This window comes from Lycium ferocissimum, chromosome 9 (assembly GCF_029784015.1).
Source record: "Lycium ferocissimum isolate CSIRO_LF1 chromosome 9, AGI_CSIRO_Lferr_CH_V1, whole genome shotgun sequence".
Lineage (NCBI taxonomy): Eukaryota > Viridiplantae > Streptophyta > Magnoliopsida > Solanales > Solanaceae > Lycium > Lycium ferocissimum.
Genome location: NC_081350.1, coordinates 50,170,928 through 50,181,897, shown reverse-complemented (window position 1 = coordinate 50,181,897; position 10,970 = coordinate 50,170,928). Strand labels below are relative to the sequence as shown.

The 10,970-nt window shown below is 36.4% G+C and overlaps 1 long non-coding RNA gene across 1 annotated transcript; it reads right to left on the bottom strand.

Moving 5' to 3' along the window:
• Positions 1–8,525: 8,525 nt before the first annotated feature.
• On the bottom strand, positions 8,526–9,924 carry LOC132029346 (uncharacterized). Its single transcript, XR_009407777.1, has 3 exons — positions 9,709–9,924; positions 9,532–9,619; positions 8,526–9,454 (listed from the first exon to the last, which is right to left on the bottom strand). It is a non-coding gene; the product is annotated as an uncharacterized LOC132029346 (long non-coding RNA).
• Between the last annotated feature and the right edge of the window lie 1,046 nt (positions 9,925–10,970).

Sequence of the window (10,970 nt, the reverse complement as noted above, 5' to 3'; positions counted from 1 at the left end):
AAAGTGTGAAAATAAATGAGGTAAGGATTAATGTTCCATTGCCCATGAATGTGCCTACTTCCACACCAATAACAAATATTGCTCCTATTGTCGAAGAACACTTTGACAATACTGAACAACATTTGAATGAAACACTCGAGGAAGTAACTCACTCACAAATATCTGATGCAAATAAACTACAAACAGTGCCATTGAGAAAATCTCAAAGAGAAAGAAAATCGACTATTCCAGACGATTATGTGGTTTATTTATAAGAGTCAGATTTTGACATTGGACTTAATAAAGATCCGATTTCATTTTCACAAGCCACAGAAAGTACTGAATCTAACAAATGGATTGATGCCATAAAAGAAGAGTTAAAATCAATGGAATACAACAAAGTCTGGGACCTCGTTGAATTGCCAGTAAGTTCTAAAAGGATCGAGTGTAGATGGGTCTTCAAGACCAAACGCAATTGAAATGGCAATATTGAACGATATAAAGCCAGACTTGTTGCCAAGGGTTATACTCAGAAAGGAGGCATTGATTATAAAGAGACCTTTTCACCAGTCTCAAAGAAAGACTCATTAAGAATTATTATGGCTTTGGTGGCTGGCTCATTATGATTTAGAGTTACACCAAATGGATGTGAAAACTACCTTTCTTAATAGAGACCTCGAGGAGAAAGTTTATAAGGACCAACCAGAGGGTTTCGAAATTGAAGGAAAAGGTCAAATGGTGTGTAAATCAAAGAAGTCAATATATGGACTCAAACAAGCCTCATGACAATGGTATATAAAGTTTAATGATACCATAACATCTTTTGGATTTAAGGAAAACACCGTTGATCGGTGTATATACCAAAAGATCAGTGGGAGCAAGTTTTTCTTCTTAGTCCTATATGTTGACGATATTTTGCTTGCTGCTAATGATTTGGGCATATTACGTGAGACGAAAGATTTTCTCTCTAAGAATTTTGAAATGAAAGATATGGGTAAGGCATCCTATGTGATAGGGTTAGAAATATTCCGTGATAAATCACAAGGACTATTGGGGCCCATTTGCTTCGTAAAGGCTATATCGAAAGAGTTCTTGAGAGATTTAACATGAACAATTGTTCAGCAGGAGTGGTTCCAATTCAAAAAGGGGACAAATTTAGTCTCATGTAGTGTCCAAAGAATGATGTAGAACAAAAGGAAATGGAGTCAATTCCTTACTCTTCTATTGTTGGAAGTTTGATGTATGCTCAAACTTGCACAAGACCGGATATTAGTTTTGCGGTCGGAATGCTAGGAAGATATCAGAGTAACCCAGGAATTGATCACTGGAAAGCTGCAAAGAAAGTTTTGAGGTACCTAAAAGGAACGAAGGATTACATGCTCACATAAAGGAGATCTAACAGTTTGGAAGTCATTGGATACTCAGATTCAGATCATGGTGGATGTGTTGACACTAGAAAGTCCACTTTTGGTTACTTGTTCCTATTAGCTGAAGGAGCAATATTGTGGAAGAGTGCTAAGCAATCCGTCATTGCTACATCCATAATGGAAGCAGAATTTGTGGCATGTTTTGAAGCCACAATTCATGTATTATGGCTGCGGCACTTTATTTCAGGACTTGGGGTTGTCGACACCATTACCAAGCCGAAAAATTTATTATGCTAATCTTTTGCAAGAATATTCTTCTCCAAGAACGATAAGTACTCCAAAGGTGCCAAAGATATGGAATTAAAGTACTTTACCATCAAGGATGAAGTTCAGAAACAAAGGGTGTCACTTAAGCATATTAGACTGATCTCATGATTGCAGATCCGTTGACGAAAGGTTTACAACCAAAGACATTTAAGGAACATGTACATAGAATGGGTATTGGTTGTACTTATGATTAATGTTTTTCTTTATAATGTTTGACACTCTGAGCTCAATTATGTGTTTCTGATATACATTAATGAATTTCCTGTTTCTCATAATGGTGTACACATTATTGTTCCAAGATATTACAGGATGAGTCTCAATGAGACATTATTGTGGACCATAATGTTAAATATTTTTTAACTTATGAACCTAGTATGATAAGTTGCTAATGTTGTAGTATATGGAAGGGAGTATGTAGCACAAAATTATGTATAACCGCCATAACTCGCATTAGTGGTTTGTCATATTAAGGTATGTATAATGGACGTTATAGAAGAGATTTATTTTATGCACTACTAATGTTTTATGTCGTTAAATATTAGTGTTATGCGGTCATTGGGCCCTTTGTCCCATATTACTTGCCACTTTTCTTTTTGCACGCTCCTTAAGAAATCATAAATAAAAGATGTATTTTACTATCTTACCCCTATCTCTCTCCAATAAATACATTCTAATCAAAATTAATTATTTTCAAGAACATTTATTATTAAGGGTAAGATGGGAAAGATTTATTTAATTTTATCTTGATTTTGTAAATGAACAAGTAATTTGGACATATATTTTTAGTAATGTGACCAAGTAATATGGGACGGAGAGGGTAAGATGGGAAAGATTTAATAAATTTTATTTTGATTTTGTAAATGAACAAGTAATTTGGACATATATTTTCAGTAATGTGGCCAAGTACTATGGGACGGAAGGAGTATTTCATTTATTAATTCTTAAAGAACGTGAAAGTCAGAAGTGAACAACTAAAAGTGCACGGAGAAAATAAATATGTGTCGTAGAATTAAAATTGAAGTGCATACGTGTATACATGAGAAGAGAATAAATATTTAGTAGCCAAGTAATATGGGATGAAGAGGGTAAGATGGGAAAGAATTAATTAATTTTATCTTGATTTTGTAAATGAATAAGTAATTTGGACATATATTCTTAGTAATATGGCCAAATAATATGGGACGGATGAGTACTTTATTTATTAATTCTTAAAGAACGTGAAATGTCAAAAGTGAACAAGTAAAAGACTAGACTAATGGCTTGATCAAGTTAACCTGGTCCAAATTTGATCCAATAGATCTGAAGTGCCTATGCACATCATCATACACTGATACTCAAGTGTCAACAAGCAAAATGTTAGGGAAGCGAAGTTCAATACCTGTTTTCTGTTTTCTTGATGACCAGTGAAACTATAAGAAGATTTCCGATAGTTGTTCTACATGTCTTACGTAAGTTTAAAGCTCTATAGTTCCTTCTAGCCTTTGACATAGTTGATACCATGAAGTATAGAGTGTTGTAGATTCTTTAGTTAAAACAGATAACAACTCCATTAAAAAAAAAAAAACTAACAGTTGAACATCAATCAAACAAGGTTTAGGAATGTGCAGACTGAATTGCGTCATCTCTTATATTTGACAATAAAGACAATAACTCATACTGTTACTGTTACACCTCTTACTTTCAGAGCATGAGCATGCCACATACTTCACCGTATTAATGGAGCATCAGAGACGTCCCATGAAGTTTTGGAAGGTACAAGCCATGGGAAGTACGTAACAATGAAGTACAGAATGAATTACGATCTCTTAAGTCGTAACCGGGAAGGACAACCTTGGAACCAAAAGACATGACCATTATCAAGTGTGATTAATGATAAATATCATGTATGGAGAGTTTCAGAAGATTCCGGGACCAAGAAAATCGAAGAAAATAAGTTTGTCAAAAATTTGAAAAAAAAGTTGGCAGAATTTTGGATCAAATTTAGAGGGGTATATCTCTGGGTATATCAAGAGTTTGAAGGTGTTTCAAAAGCCTAAAATGAAGTTCATCGAGTCTAGTTTCCAATGCAACAAACCATTCATCAATACAACATCGGAGTAGGGATTTATGGGCATTGTAAAACGGACAGCCAGAGGAATCCAAACCTAGGCGGAAAATCCAAAAAGCTCACTTCAAAGCCCACTTATGTGGTGACCCAGCTCAATTGGTCTTGGAAGAAGTTGAGTGGGGTGAAGTTCTTCTAGTGTAAGGTATGTTCTCCATCCTATTTCTCATGATTAAGTTGATTTGAAGGTTTAGCAAGTCCTATAAAAGAAGAGAATCATAGTAGAGAAGTTGCAAAGTATTAAAGTGAAGATGATAACTATGGAATAAATTTGAAAGGAGATTTTGGATTAATTTGATATTAAATTGAATATAATTCTTTGATTATGGTATTGTGGGTATTGTTATGGTTGGTTGAGAAATTGAGAAAAACATCGTGTGGGATGTTTTATGGAATATATTGGTGTTGATGATGATGTTGTTGATATTAGTATTGCTATTGTTGTTGTTTTGTTGGTATTGTGATTTCGGACTAGGGATATAAATCGAAGAGATGCTTTTACTTAGAATTTTGGCATATTCTAAAGGAGTTTAGTTGAAGACTTAAGATAGGCATATGACGATAAGTCTAACAGTGGTATGATTTCTCTTGAATGTAGATTTACGAGCTTGGGAGGATAAGCATTAATTAGTAAGAGACCAAAAAGGTATGTTAAGGCTAGTCCCTTTCTTTCTAAAGGCATAATTCTTTTCTTATGAATCCATACATGTTTTCCATAACGCCCTTATTTCCAAAAAGCTAGAAGTTCATGATTCTCAAAGTTCTTAAGACACTAAGATAGATGCTTTCCATCATGAAAATGATGATGATGATGATAATTCCATTTTTGGAGATTCCAAAGCTTATGGATTTGATCCTATTACGAGATTATTGAGCTTATTTTACGATTTCCTTAATTTTATTCATTGTTGTTGGTCTCACCTCATAATACTTTTCCTTCCCCTTGAGGTGAGATATAGCGATGATGATAATTCCATTTCCAATGCTATCCAAGTTCATCGTTCTTGATACTCTAATACTATTGATCTCATCTTACGATAGTTGATCCTCTAAGGAAAGATATGGTGATAATGATAATGATGATGATGATGTACTTTTATTTATGTACTTTTGTATATGCATATATGTAGTCATCCCAAAGGGGCCGGGTACGGATACTATCGAGTCCCAAAAGAGCCGGGTACGGATACTATCGAGTCCCAGAAGGGCCGGGTATAGATACTACTGAGTCAAGAAAGGGACGGGTATGGATACCACCGAGTCCTGAAAGGGCCGGGTACGGATACTAGCAAGCCTTACTATGGCCAGGTACGGATATTACCGAACCTTACTATGGTAAGGTTCTGTTAATACCAAGCCTATATGGCCGGGTACTGTATTGTATTGTATTATATAAGTAGGCACGTGGATGTATGAAATGTTCTTTTAGAGAAAGGGTAAGTAAGTATGACGAACGTCTTGAAAGGTATTATGAGATATAAACAGTTCTTTTATCTTCCGTTATTTTTCGTGCTTTTATCATATTACTATTCATACCTTACATACTCAGTACACTATTCGCACAGACGTCCCTTCTTGTGGACGCTACGTTCATGCTCGTAGGTAGATAGGTAGACGGATCTGACCCATAAGAGCTTCATCAATGGAATCTCAGGAGCGCTCCATTTGCTTTCGAGCTGTAGTCTATTGGTGTTGGTCTTTATGGTCACTTGTATTCTATGTAGAGGCTCGTAGACATGTGTGTACAGTTAGACGTTTCATAGCCTTATCAGTGCATGTTGTTGTGTTATATTATGGTAGCTGTCACGACCCGACCCCGTAGGCCGTGACTAGTGCCCGAGCTGGACACTCATACGTATCCGCCAACCATAATCGTACTACTAATAGCACAAGCATAGGCGAAGGTAAGTCGTCGCCCCAAAGCTGACATATAGATATACATATACACATGTATACATAACGGATGTAGCCAGTAAGGCTATCAAAGCATAAGAACACAAACCCAACAAACATAACTGTATAGAACTCGCCCACAACCCACGCGTTTATGTCTACAGACCTCTAAGAGTCATAACAGAACCCTATGACGGAACAGGGCCCCGCCGTACCCGTGAACAAACATATATATACAAATAACAGAAGTATCTGTACCCAAAAGTGTAGGCTCGGATCAAGGGAGCTCTCCGAACAGCGGAATGGATGTCCTAGGGTGACGAATCACTGTAATCGTACACACGTACCACGCGGCACGAAACGCGACCCCGAAAAAAAAAGGGGCCGATGCGGATATACGAGTATGCGAAGCAAGAAAATATAATAATAGGATCATAATCGAACAGAAGATACAGAAAATAAGTACAATATGCAAAATGTTAAAACATTTAGTTTAAAAACATAAATCATGCATGGGCTCTTAGAACGATGGTCGCCCGCCCGTCGATGGCGCCATACCACATCATACTCCAGAAGATTTCAGATCTCCGACACCCGACATATCATATCACATCATAATGCCGAAACACCCCCCTAACGCCAAATATACACGGTACCGGCCAAAGGGACACGGCGTACCGGAACACATCATACTCCGGAATATATCAAAGTGCGCACGAACATAACCGGTCCGGGACTGTTGAGGATACAACGAATGCACGAGCTGCAGTCGTGAGCAATCATATGCATAAAAATCATAATCATAAACTCATTAAATAAATAAGAAATCCATACTCGGGAAGTTAAGGTAGAAGAAGTACTAAGTCTTTCCCAAAAGTCACTAAGGACAACCATAAAAAAGTCGCGGGACCCACGGGACGGTTCCAACCCCATCCGAGCCCGCTTATGGGGATTAAGGTATGTTATACCTTATGGAATCCTCTACGAAAGTTTCGGGGCGATCCGAGCTCGTCACAAAAAGTTATGAGCGTTCGTAGTTTTTGTAGTCTTTTAAAGGCAAAATTCTTTACAAAACTTTTGAACTTCAACCAAATGAAAACATAAGGACTTTAGTTAGGGTTACATTAAAGGAGTAAATTTTTGGAAGCGAATAAGATGCGTATATGAGCTCGGATCTCGAGAGTGAGTCACCCCGAGGCTCGTATCACAACCTAATTAACACTCAGACATGCCAAAAAAGAAGAAAAGTTAGGCTTCACATACCTCGCCCACTCTCAAACTAAGTCAAGCCTCCAGTCTCGAGCACTCCAAGATCTACATAACGCCAATATACCGAACATTAGCTATAAGCAATTAGGCACTCAATTCCAAACAAACACCAAATTCTACAGAAATTTGGGCAGCATTTCCTCTGTAAATACACCAATCCCGAGATTTCAACTCGGCCAATTTCATCAACAACAATACCAACGACCATTCTAGAATACTTTAAATAGTTCGCACAACATTCCAAATGGCCAAACCGACATACTACATTACCCAAAACTTTCCAATTTCTATAGGAACCACAACGACACATTTCTTTCTTCAAAATTCACAAACTACACCAACAAACCACACTTTAATAACATTATTCTCACAATTTCAAGAAATTACATTAAGGTCACATTAATTCTCAAATCACCACACGGTTTTAATCTTCAACTTGGATCATAACACTTCCATTATCAACATAGAATCTACACAACAACAACAACCAACACTCTAAATAGAATTACTTCATTCTTGACATACACATCACATATATACACCGGTTTCAACACACTATATACATACGGCCACACATTATGTTCCAAAGTCCATAATTTTCATCCCACTTCTACACACTACAACAACATACAAACATGCTAACTACCATTAATTCATTACTCCAATACAACAACACACACACACACGGTCCAACACCTTCCACCCGCCTCAAACCCAACATCCATGTTTTCATGATTTTTGTTCATTTCCACATATTATAACCACCATAAACCATTTATAACATATAAAAGAGAAGATTGAAGCATACCTTCTTCACTTGGTTCTTCAACTTAGCTAGGGCTTGTTTTTGAACTAATTGTTGTTCTTGCTACTCCAACAACCCCTCCATGTTGTTATTCACCTTCTAAGGAGTAGAATTGCTAGAGGAATTTTTTTTTTTTATCACTTTTTCTTGAGCTTGCTTCTCCCTCTTCTTGGCCGAATGGCCCTTCAAGTTTGCTCTCAAATTTTCTTGAAATTTCTAGAGGTAAGAGTGATGAAGTATGAGATAATTGTCATCTTAATCCACTTATATAAAACATCCATGTGGCCATGCCCACACTTAGGTGGCCGGCCACACGGCCTCATTTTGCATGAATTTTTAACTTTCCAAAAATTAACTTTTGGCCCCCAAATTTTTCATGAGATGTTTAACTTTCCATAGTCCACTTTTAACCCCAAATTCCATAATATCTCATGCCAATGAAATCGTGGGCAGCTCATGCCTTGAAATAAATCATGGTTAAAAATCTCTACTTCATATCCCGGAATCCTCTTGTCCTTAACTTTCCGCAATTAGCCCGGAATGTCCCGACGTACAAAATACGGGCTATAACAGTAGCCTTGTCAGCTTGTGACGATAGGCATAGTTGTTGTCGATTATGTAGAGCTGTGCCGTTATGTTGTGAGATATGTCCTTACAGATTATGACATCCATGAGTTATCTTTATGGTCCACCCAGAAATGATTATGAGATGTATGTTTAGAGGTGCTCGGTATGTTAGCTCCGGGTGCCCTCATGGCCCTCTGGTTGGGTCATGACATCTACTGCCAACGATATCTTACTGTTATTTTTTAAATTAGCATACATCATATGTTTAATCAAACAAACAAATAAATATATCCTAGGCAAAAATCATTATAGGAAATGATCATAGCGCACTTCAGTAATAGAAACCAATCAGAGAACCGTGAAGGAAGTACTTGAAAATAGAAATCAAAACATCAGTGTTTTTAGGATCCAACTTAACACCATAGTAAAAAAAATGGGAACTCAGAAAACAAACATGAGTACAGAGTGACCAAATAGAATATCCTTTACTGCAAATCATAAATTGAAACTTGTAAAATCAATAAATTCCATCGATCCCATTGAATTCTTTGTGAGATATTAACAACCCTCTTCGTAATTACTTCAGCCAGCTATTCCACACCAAACTGCTTCCTAGATTCCTGATAGCTCCTCTAAATCATCTTCCTCTTTTTTCCCAACATCAAAAGAATCATGAGGTTGAACCTTTTGTACAACATGCCAGCCTTTATTCGAAAGATCGTTAGCATAGAATACCTGTGATGCTTGGTTGGCTAATACAAAAGGCTCATTTATTTTCAAAAACCGCTGGCGGTTAACACTTACGAAGCCATATTTATCTACTTTAATTCCCCTTTCTTGGTCATACATATAAAACCACAAACATCGAAACAACACCACTCTTCTTCCCCCTGTAAATTGTAATTCAAGAATCTCAGTTAACTCTCCGTAGTAAACAATATTTTTATTCTCTTCATCAGTCTCACCAACTATAACCACCCCGCAATTTTGAGTTCTCAAACCAGTATCATGGTCTTTCACGTGAAACCTATATCCATTAGTAATGTATCCTTTGAAACTTGTCACATATGGCATAGGACCACGTGACAATGAATGCAAATCTTTTATTTTCTTACTATCATTGTGTTTGTACAATTCCCCAACCTATCAAAATCAAGTACATAGTTTAGAAACTACTATTCACAAATCGGTTTGAAAAAGAAAAATTCATAACTGCTCACCTTTATTTTTAACCAACTAACGAATTGTCTATTCTATTCGATATCTGAATTGTTTTTAGACGTATCAACTGGAATTTGTGAAAATTCTCTGCAAAGAATTTGAAGTGTAACATGTCATTTTAAGTAAGAAAATATGGAAAAGGTAAAAGTAAATTATTTGACCGAGTCATTACATACTCGAGAAATGGTTGAATTTCATCAGAGTTCTTCAAAATATAAAAATGTGCCTGCTCAAATTCAAATGAATCAAGAATGCCCGGTGTGTCGACACTGCCTAATAATTTTCCAGGTTGAGAAAAAATTAATAAACCTCCATCAGATTCAATAGCACCACCGTCATAATTCCGTTCATTGCGATTAAATTTTGTTAACATCGTATGCAAATACCTTGAACATAAGGTTATACATTCAGTTGCTAAATATCCCTCTATAATAGAACCTTCTTGGCAGGCCCTATTATGAATAAAAGACTTCAGAAAGTATAGACATTGTTCCACTGGATACATCCATTGATATTGAATAGGTCCCGCAATCTTACTAAATGAATTGGCAAATGGACCATGATATCAGAAAATGCAGGAATGAAAACTTTTTCTAAGTTGCACAGAGTTATAGGAATTTGGGCTTCTATTTGCTCTAGCTCATCTACTCTTAAGCATTTCGCTCCAATCATGTTGAAAAATATAGACAACTCAATAATTGGTTCAAGCACAGATTTGCAGAACATACCACGTATCGCAGGTCGGATTAAATGTTGTAGAATAACATGGCAATCATGACTTTTCAAGCTGAAAGTTTGCAATCTTTAAGGTTGACACATTGAGGAATATTTGATGAAAATCCATCTGGGACATTTAAATTCTTTAAGAACGTGAAAAAGTTATACTTCTCTTCAGGAGATAACGTATAACATGCAGTTGGTAACTCATATTTATCCCCACTTTTTATCGGATGCAATTCTTTCTTTATGTTCATTGCTTGCAAATACATCCGAGAATTTAATGTATCTTTGGTTTTTCCATTCACATCTAAGATCGTCCCCAAAATACTATCACATATATTTTTCTCAATATGCATCACATCTAAATTATGTCGCAACAGTAGTGTTTTCCAATATGGAAGATCAAAGAAAATACTCTTCTTATTCCAATTATCACCCCTACTATCATGTGATATTTTGGTCTTCTTCTTTGGATCCTTTGATAGTGTGATTCTCACGACCCAACCCGCCATGACTGGCACCCACACTAACTCCTAGTAGGCAAACCAACACACAAGTCATCTATTCATTCAAGTCCAATTTTATATTAATCAAATTAGTTAGTTATTACTCATTCAAGCATAAAATAACCAAATAAGTCGTGCCATGAATATTGAAGTAAATGCGGAAGTTCTAACTATTACAAAATTCCCAAAATCCAAAAGTCATCATACGAGGA